The following is a 9795-nucleotide window of genomic DNA, read 5'->3' as shown; positions in this document are numbered from 1 at the left end:
GCGGAATAGCCGAGGCGGACGTGGCCGGGGCGGCCTACGGGGCTCAGCGGCGGTGCGACGAGAGAAAGAAATAAACAGTAATTGTGCGGCTTGTGGATCTACGGATCATATAAGTGTTGGGTGTCGGTACAACCGGTTCATCTGTAGTAGATGTGGACAGAGGGGACATTTACGTCGTGTATGCCCGGTACGGTCAGGTGGCATCTCTCGGCGAGAAGGGCTTCCAAACAATAGCATGGTTGCTGGCTTCGCGGACGACAGAGTGCACCGATCGGAGCTGCTAGGGGTGGACGAACCTCCTTTATCGGACGACGAGGTCGAGCCGGTCGTAGAAGATCTACATCAACTTAGTCTTAACAGTTACAAGCCGGTGAGTTTAAAAATATGTATAGATGGTATCGTTTTACCTATGGAAATAGATACTGGATCATTAGTATCATGTATTAGTAAAAATACTTATGATAAATATTTTAAAAGTAGGTATTTAGAGAAATCAAATATGTTATTTAAATTTTATGATGGTTCTACGATTAGACCCCTAGGGGTGATCAAGCCACTCGTCAAATATAAAAAAATAAGTAAAATTGTAGAATTATTTGTAATTGAGGGTGGCACCACTTCGTTATTGGGAAGACAGTGGCTTTCGGAATTTTACATAAAAATACCATTATATAAACACGTAGAAAATATGAATGTAATCAATGCGGAAAATAATTTTAATCATTCTATTAATGTATTACTCGACAGATTTAAGGAGTTATTCTCGGAGGGACTGGGACGGTTCACGGGCGGTAAGGCTCAGCTGCGGGTGCGCGAGGTATAGGCGGTGTGCTCACGCAAACTGACACGCGAGTCGCTCGCTCGGGCGAGTCGGCGCGGGAGCGGCCGGTCGTATACGTATCGCGAGCGTTAACGGCTGCCGAGAAACATTACTCTCAAATTGAACGTGAGGCTTTAGCAATAGTATTTTGCTTTGAAAAATTGCATCAGTACCTGTACGGCAGGCGCTTTACACTGCGTACCGACCATAAACCTTTGGTAACTATATTTGGGCCGAAACAAGGAATTCCGTCGATGGCTGCAAGTCGGTTACAACGGTGGGCTATTAAATTATCGGCATATACCTATGAGATTGAGTACGTTACATCAAAACAAAACGGCGCTGATGGTTTATCTCGATTGCCAGCAAGCTTTAAAAATAAAAATAAAAATATTTTTAAAATTCCGGAACAATCTCACTTACACTTTGCACATAATGCTTTATTATTAGATTACAATGAAATTAAAAAACAGACTTGCCGGGACCCACTACTGGGTCGTGTTCTCACTTATATTCGTGACGAGTGGCCTCCACATAATGAAATGCTGCCTCTCAACCCTTACTTTAATCGTAAAAAAGAGTTGTATGAGGAGTTAGGTTGCGTGATGTGGGGCCACAGAATAGTGATACCGGAATCCTGCAGGGACAAGGTTTTAACTGACTTGCATGAGGCTCATATGGGAATAGTTAAAACGAAATCTTTTGCAAGGAGCTACGTATGGTGGCCGGGCATTGACGAAGCAATCGAGAAAACGTGCCGCGACTGTGGCGTGTGTGTCACGGAGAGTGAAGCGCCACCGCGGCATATGCCATGCCCATGGCCATGGCCGAATAAACCTTGGGCTCGCGTACACATCGACTTCCTGGGTCCTCTTGCGGGTCGAATGTATTTAGTGTTGGTGGATGCGAGAACTAAATGGATAGAAGTTTGTCAGGTACCTAGCACAGCAGCTAGTCACGCAATTAAAATGTTGAGTGGCATTTTTGCTCGTTTCGGTTTACCTAAACAAATAGTATCGGATAACGGCCCACCTTTCTCTAGCAATGAATTTTCAACATTTGTCAATACGAATGGTATTCAACATTTATTTTCGGCACCATACCATCCGGCATCAAATGGCGCGGCAGAAAATGCCGTTCATACAATTAAAAGGACTATTAAGAAAGCTATTAGACAAAATTTAGATATTAACTTATTTTTGAATAGTTTTTTACTTTATTATAGGAATACGGAACATTGTACAACAGGCGAAACGCCAGCGTCACTTATGTTCGGCCGCCGTTTACGTACTAAATTTGACGCTATGAGGCCTAATAGGGAGCTTAAAGTTAGAAACTCTCAAGAACATCAACAAAAGTACAGTACTCATGAGTCGCGCCTATTGTACCCAGGGGACGATGTATGGCTACGTCAATATAGGGGGAACGATAAATGGATGTCGGGGAAGGTAGTGGATAAAATGGGGACAACAGATTATAGGGTGGTAGATGCAGCAGGACGCGAAACGCACAGACATATTGACCAACTGAAACAGCGTAAACGGAGTTCACTAATCTGTCCTTCTAGCCCAGCGAGTGTCGGCGGGGAGACGGGAGCGACAAGCACCGAGCCTGAAACGCATGACACAAACAACCCCGGGGACGATGCGCACGCATTAGCCCACAGCCCGACTCGCGAACGTGAGAAAATTGAGGAATGCGTGGAATCAATCCCAACTAACACACAGCAACCCTCGCCTCCCATTGAACCGCCTCGGTCTCGTCCCATACGTAGATGTAGGATGAAATAATATCATCTTTCGACATATAGTTGTTTCTTTATTGTTATTTTGATTTTATTTTTTGTTGTTGTTTAATTAATAGAATAACTAGGGTTTAACATTTAAATAAGCTGTTAATTGTACCAAAATAGATTGTTGTAGGTAATAGTTCATAGCTGTTGTGTGTATGTACTTATGTAAGGTTATGTAAATGCTGTATATTTGTAAATCGTTTTTTTTTTAAATGTAGGTATGTCTTAAATAAGGGTGGAGGTGTAATATAACGGTCGATCGACGCATCGATTGTCGCGCTCGATGACCGCGTCAGTCGTGAATAAACGGTGTCACTGACAACTCGCTGTCCTTTTATTTAAAACATTTCAGATGTCATGATAACGTCAGAACACCAATGTTTTTGTGCATATCCAAGACTGTCATAGCCAAATATTATTACTTCAGTGAGTCTATGTGATTCAATCATTTAACAAAAACTAATATAATCCGTTATTATGAGTCAAAATGAAATTCTCTAAATTATCTTTTAAAGTTAATACATTTTTTTTATGTCACTAGGTCGGCAAACAAGCGTACGGCTCACCTGATGGTAAGCGATTACCGTAGCTTATAGAACCCTGCAACATCAGAAGCATCGCAAGCGCGTTGCCGACCCAATCCCCAATCCCCCCAGGAGCTCTGGTCACCTTACTCACCAACAGGAACACAATACTGCTTGAAAACAGTATTATTTAGCTGTGATCTTCTGTAAGGTCGAGGTACTACCCCAGTCGGGCTGCTCCATATTTTGAGCAGGAAATTCCTGCTGTGCCCTATAAATAAATATAATTTTTTTCTATACTTAACAAAACTGTATATCAGCGCCTAGTGATCTATTACAGATAATTCAGTGACGTCACTATCACACTTCCAATGTGGGTTTTTAATTAAACCGACCTTAATTTCCTTATGATTGTTACATTATTTTTAACAACGAACCATCTTTCCAAGCACAATCATCATGAGTATTTGCATGTAAATAATAAATACGAGTATATTGATGGGTCACTAGATTTACAACAGAATTCCACATTATATATATGCTTGCTGTGTTCCCATTAGCCGAAATAAGATTTTTTTAAACTACCCCTATAACCAATATTTCATACGCAGATTATTTTAATCCTGAAATTGTTAACTTTACGTTTAATTTAGATGATATCTTTTAATAATTCCTTGTTTTTTATACTAAAGTAACTAAACTATTATTTAAAATTAATTAAATAAATAAATAAAAAACGTTCCGAGACCAAATAAAGGAAAAAGGCTAGGTCAAGAGTACCCTAAACCGAAGAGCATGTATGAAGGGAATAATGAAAGTGGACGAAGCGAAAGAAGTATGTAAGGATCGTAGCAAGTGGAAAGAAGTGGTCTCTGCCTACCCCTACGGGAAAGAGGCGTGATTATATGTTATGTTAATAAATAAAAATTTGTTTAATATCAGCCTTAAAAAATTAGAATCAAAATACATCACAAATATATACTAATAAACGTTTTCTGAAATAGTTTAATAGAAGCTATATAACTGAACGGCTGTAATTAAACTTGATCGTATTGTAGGAAACAATGAATTTCCTACATTCTATTTGCAATACAGGCAATCAATCCGAATCAATGCGACCTCGCGGCTCAATTCCGCGGGTCATCAAATCTCGATACCACGGGGTTAACAATTAATTGACCTTCAAGAAAACATTAAATATGTCCCAATTCTCTAGACCTTCAAACCGAGTGCAATCAAAAAATTGGTAACTTTATTTTTTTGTTTTGCTATTTTTTTTTTTTACATTTCCGTCTTTTTTCCTGTCTAGGCGATTCGAATGAGATGTTGGAAAACAGTTTTATAGCTCGGAGGAAAAATTTTAAGAAAAAAAGTAACGTTTTTCTACAAACTTTGTTCTTTTTAGCATTTAATAATAATAATAATAATAACAATACACTTTATTGTACACCAGAAACAAAAACAAAACATAGCAAAGAAAGAAAAATATTAACAATATATTTATTAGGTACAAAGGATGGCCTTATCGCTAAAAAACGATCTCTTCCAGGCCACCTTAGGGCAAAGGAAATGGTCTAGCGTCAGCATAGGTGTACAAGTTACAACAAATTTATAATATTATTATTTTTTTTCATTTAGTAGTAGTAATTGTAGTAGTCATAGCCTACTACGTATATTAGTATCTAGCAATTTATAAATATCATGTCAACAAACTTTGCACTTACCTACTAAGTACGAAATAGTATTAGATATAATCTGCAGCTTTTAATCTCTCATGTTTGAAAACCCTTAAGCTCTCTATTACAAATGATAAAAGTAATATATCTAATACGAAAACATACAGAATCAAACATGAAACAAAAGTAGGTAACACATAGATATTACTACTGCTGTTTAGCAGCTTAGTATTTATTTTACAAGTTTGATATCATAATATTGAATCAATCATGGACGCAGAAGTGTTTAAACGCAAATGTTCGTTAGATCTAAATTCATGGCTGGAACCTAGAGTTCCAGTAATTGTATCTTCCATGAAACATCAATGGTTTCACAGAAGTACATTGAACATAGTTGAATGAATTAGTCGGAAAAGATTTGTATGCATTTTATAATGTATGCTTGTGTAAAGGTTCGAAAACTGTAACATAAATCCACACCATTATGAAATAAGTTCTTACATTAATTCATTTAAATATAGGTAAATAATTACTATATGGTTTTTTTTGTGTGTCTACAGATGTCGATTCATTTAACAAAGTTTTTATCACCTTTTGACTACATGGTTGATCTATTTCAAATGGTTCGATCTTTAACAAAAACGCATAAACTAACTATACAACAACTAAGTTTACTGTTTTATTTTAATTTATAAAACAAATTTCTTGCTGAAAAACTATTTACAAATATATATGACGTAACGAGAAAACTTCAACATAGTCAAAAACGCAAGAAAAATGTAAATTAGTAAACATTTTTTTTTTACTTTTAATTGACTATTGCAACAACACAGTCTTCACATAGTGCCCAAATTGTTAAACAAGTTGAAGTCATCGCTAAAGCTTTAGTCTCACGCGTTTTATTATTTTACGACGTTTGTGGTTGTTAAGACAATTAAACGATAGCTATTTCATAAATTTGGTAATAGCCGATGACAAATAGTAATTTTTAAAGCTTATCGTTTGTATAAATTTTAAGAAGCAAAATGCTATTTGAATTAAAAAAAATGTAATTTAAAAAAAATTGTTTTATTTGTACTTAAAATCTGCAATTATATTCTCCTATATTAACTTAAAAATAAACAATTATTATTAAAAAAAACTGTATAAGTATATTTTACCTTGAGTGAATAAATAAAAAGTATTTTATCAACGATTAAAAATTAGAAATAGATACATACGTAGTATAAACTATATAGCAGGAATATACTACGATATATACCAGGAATAGAAAAACTTACCTAATATCCATATTATCGAAATAAAAATTTTTTAATTTAAAAACAACTACAAAAAAATTAAAAACATTTCATAGTTATAGGAACACCATCGTCAACCACGGCTTGTACTACTTGTGCTCGGTAGACGCAAGTTAATCAACAAACCGAGATTTCATGACGCTGAATGATATATATCAATTAATTTTTCTGACAGGCTTTTTAATATCCCATACATCCGTTGGAGTTGGAGCGCGGCTGAATAATTTATAATTGCGTCTCACTTGCACATTTTTTTATGTCTCTCTCTCTTAAACAAATATTATTGATGAAGAAAACCGATACAAAATAAGTATACACAGTTTATACGACTCATATCATTATAAAAAATCTTATTTTAAAATATATTTTTTTAACCAAAATGTTACAAAACTGTTAGAAATACAGGTTTCCATATATTAATAAAGCATCAATATATAAATAGTGATGAAAGAAAAAAATAAAGCATCAATATATAAATAGTGATGAAAGAAAATCTCTAAAAGCTTGTTCGCATTATGCTAGCATTTTAGTCTAATAGCGAGTAATTACTGTACTGTGTGGCTACGCGTACTGTGTGGCTACGGTACTTAAGAATATAGCCACCCCCTCTCTTCCCGTGGGTGTCGTAAGAGGCGACTAAGGGATAACACAGTTCCATTACCACCTTGGAACTTAAAAAACCGACCGATGGCGGGATAACCATCCAAATGATGGCTTTGAAATACACAGGCCGAAGACGGGCAGTAGCGTCTTCGGTGCGACAAAGCCAGCCCTGCGGTCACCAACCCGCCTGCCCATCGTGGTGACTATGGGTAAAACACATGAGTTCACGCTATTTTTGACGTAAACTTGTGGAGGCCTATGTCCAGCAGTGGACTGTATAGGCTGTTATGATGATGATGATGAGCGAGTAATTTAGTAGCTAAAATACTCACTTGTGCACAAAAATTGTTCGCACTGCGTTCGAGTACAGTTTACAAGTGAATGATGCTTTGTAAGATAAACGGGCTATAGCGCAATAACGTAAATAAACTGATTAAGTTAACCTTAACGGCGACTTGAGAACAGGTAGATGAAGAAATTGTGTGATTAATAAAAAGAAGCTATGGATACGAAAATAAATAAATAAATATATAAATAAAAGCCTCACACTCAACGGCCCCACAGGCAATACAAACGTTTGCCTTGGAACTTAAAAAGCCGACCGATGGCGGGATAACCTCCAACTGCTGGCTTTATAATACACAGGCCGAAGACGGGCAGCAGGGTCTTCGGCGAGACAAAGCCAGTCTTGCGGTCACCAACCCGCCTGCCCAGCGTGGTGACTATAGGCACATGAGTTCACGCCATTTTTGGCGCGACCTTGTTGAGGCCTATGTCTGTTGGACATGGACTGCGATAGGCTGAAATGATGATGATGGTGATGAATTTTTGCCATGTGCGGGGATCGAACACGAAACCACCAGCGCAACAGCCACAACCCAGTGCTGAGTCCGTTGCTCCAACGCGTCGTCTATGAATCGATAGAAGGAAACTACTAATTGTCTTCTAAAGGAATTATCACTGAAATATCCCAAAGAATACCTCGATAGTTTGAGAATTTTTGAAAGTTGTGTACATTTTCTGTTAATGAAAATACACTCTCAAATGTTTGCGGTAACTAATGAACTCGACTAATTCGACAGGTTCGGACTTGTTTAGCTAGTACGCCAGTGAGTACGGACGCGTGGTAAGACGTGCTACTCGCCCGATAAAAATAGAATAAAATGGATCGGCTCGACTTAATTTCTTACTAAACGACTCGACTAAATTTTTGGTATTTAGACACTTTTAGCTACTACTACTACTCGCTACTAGACTAAAATACTAGCATAATGCGAACTAGCCTTAACTCTATTATAGAATGCAAAAACTAACTAAAAACTAAACTACTAGTAAGCCTTTTTTCTGTCGAACCAGGGGAAATCCTTTTTGGATACACCACGGCCCGGGGAAGCTATGTCGGGGTCGCACTAGCTAAAATCCCTGGGATGATCTTTTGACAGCCTGGGCGAAATCACGGGGACGCTATTACACTTACGCAATCCTGCCAGCATTTGCTCGACGGTACAACCTACCCGCGCTGACCCAGTGTTCAGTGTCTGCACCCACTGGGTACACTACCCCGATTGGAGGCCTGACCGGCGGAAACATAAAATTAGCCTCCGGCTATGTACACACGGTCGCTACAGCAGTTAAAGAACCATCGTTAGCCATGCCCGAGGTAGTCATGGCCAACAAAAGTCAACTAAGACTGGGGTGGTCATAACTCCCACCACGGACGACGGCCTCAGCGCTCTCAAATATTCCTCCGTGGTGTGCGTTCGACGGGTACACTGCTGTAAAGTGCATGCTCCCCAGTCGGTCGTTAAGTATGGGCACCAGTTCCACAACTGTAGAACTGCTGCCCATCCCGTTTCCCAGGATGTATCGCGAGGAGATAACCGGCCCCTACTACTTATAAGCCTATAGGTATTTTGTGGATTGATTTCTAGATATTTACCAATACCAATCTGTTTGTTGTTTTTTACTTATTGCAAAATGCTTAATGTTCAGCTTAGCTGCCGCTAAGAAGATTTATTGCTACGCCAAGACTAATCGTAAGTAATGAGGAAAGCTGGGTACGCTCACTGCGTAAATCTTAACAAAGAATTTCTCTCCCTAAGTAACCAAAATAAAGTATTGTAATATTATTATACTGAATTTACGCCTCAACAAATTTAATGTGAACGACCACCTAATCTTATGTTTAGATTATACTAAATATAAAGTTAAATGAAAAATAAAATAAATAATTCATACCTATTAAAAATTTAATAGACACAACTGGGACACTAGGATACCCTGTAAAGAGACTTTGGAAATAAAATACGCCTCAGTATATTAACAACTATACCAATATAAACAAGGCAGGGCCGCATTTGAAGACAGTGCTACGCCAAAACAAACAAAGAAGAGGAAGTGAAGGCCTTTAATTTTTTTCCGAAATTTACATTTTTTTCAGAGCTTGTTTAATTAAATTCATTAAATATGGATATAGCTTTTTACTCCAGAAGAAGTGTTTTACATGACTAACCTAAACTAGTTTGTAGTGACCCAATCTGCTCCGGTTTTGGGGTTGATTCCCGACCAAAGTCTGGCTGTAATATTTATATATATTTATTTGTACGTGTTATCGATAAAAAATATGTGTCAGCCGTAGACTTACATATATCTATAACCCAAGCATTAAGTTGCTTAACTTAGGAACAGACGATCGTGAGTGTATAAAATTAAATGAAATGGAAACACTTATTTCGCCACAATGATACACTTAACAAAACATACACTTAACGAAAGTCAAAATAATACCATTTACAAAAAAAAAAATAAACAATAATAAAAGTTAAGTTAAGATAGCAAAATATCAAGCAATAAAATACGTATCGCGTATCTAGTGTTAAAATTTACATCTTAACACTAGATACGTTACAAACTTGGGTAATATAGGTACCCAGTGTTATAAACTTATAATCAACCTTAACTTAGTCATAATATTAAGTTACTCATAATGTCTAATGACTCGGTAGACATTACCTTCCTATTTTATCCTCGGGTTTATTAAATATTACAATAAATAACATAAAGTAATGTACCTTTTTTTAAC

Source organism: Melitaea cinxia, chromosome 24, assembly GCF_905220565.1.
Source record: "Melitaea cinxia chromosome 24, ilMelCinx1.1, whole genome shotgun sequence".
Taxonomy (NCBI): domain Eukaryota; kingdom Metazoa; phylum Arthropoda; class Insecta; order Lepidoptera; family Nymphalidae; genus Melitaea; species Melitaea cinxia.
The sequence above is the reverse complement of the archived record's forward strand: the minus strand, read 5'-3'. Positions refer to the sequence as shown.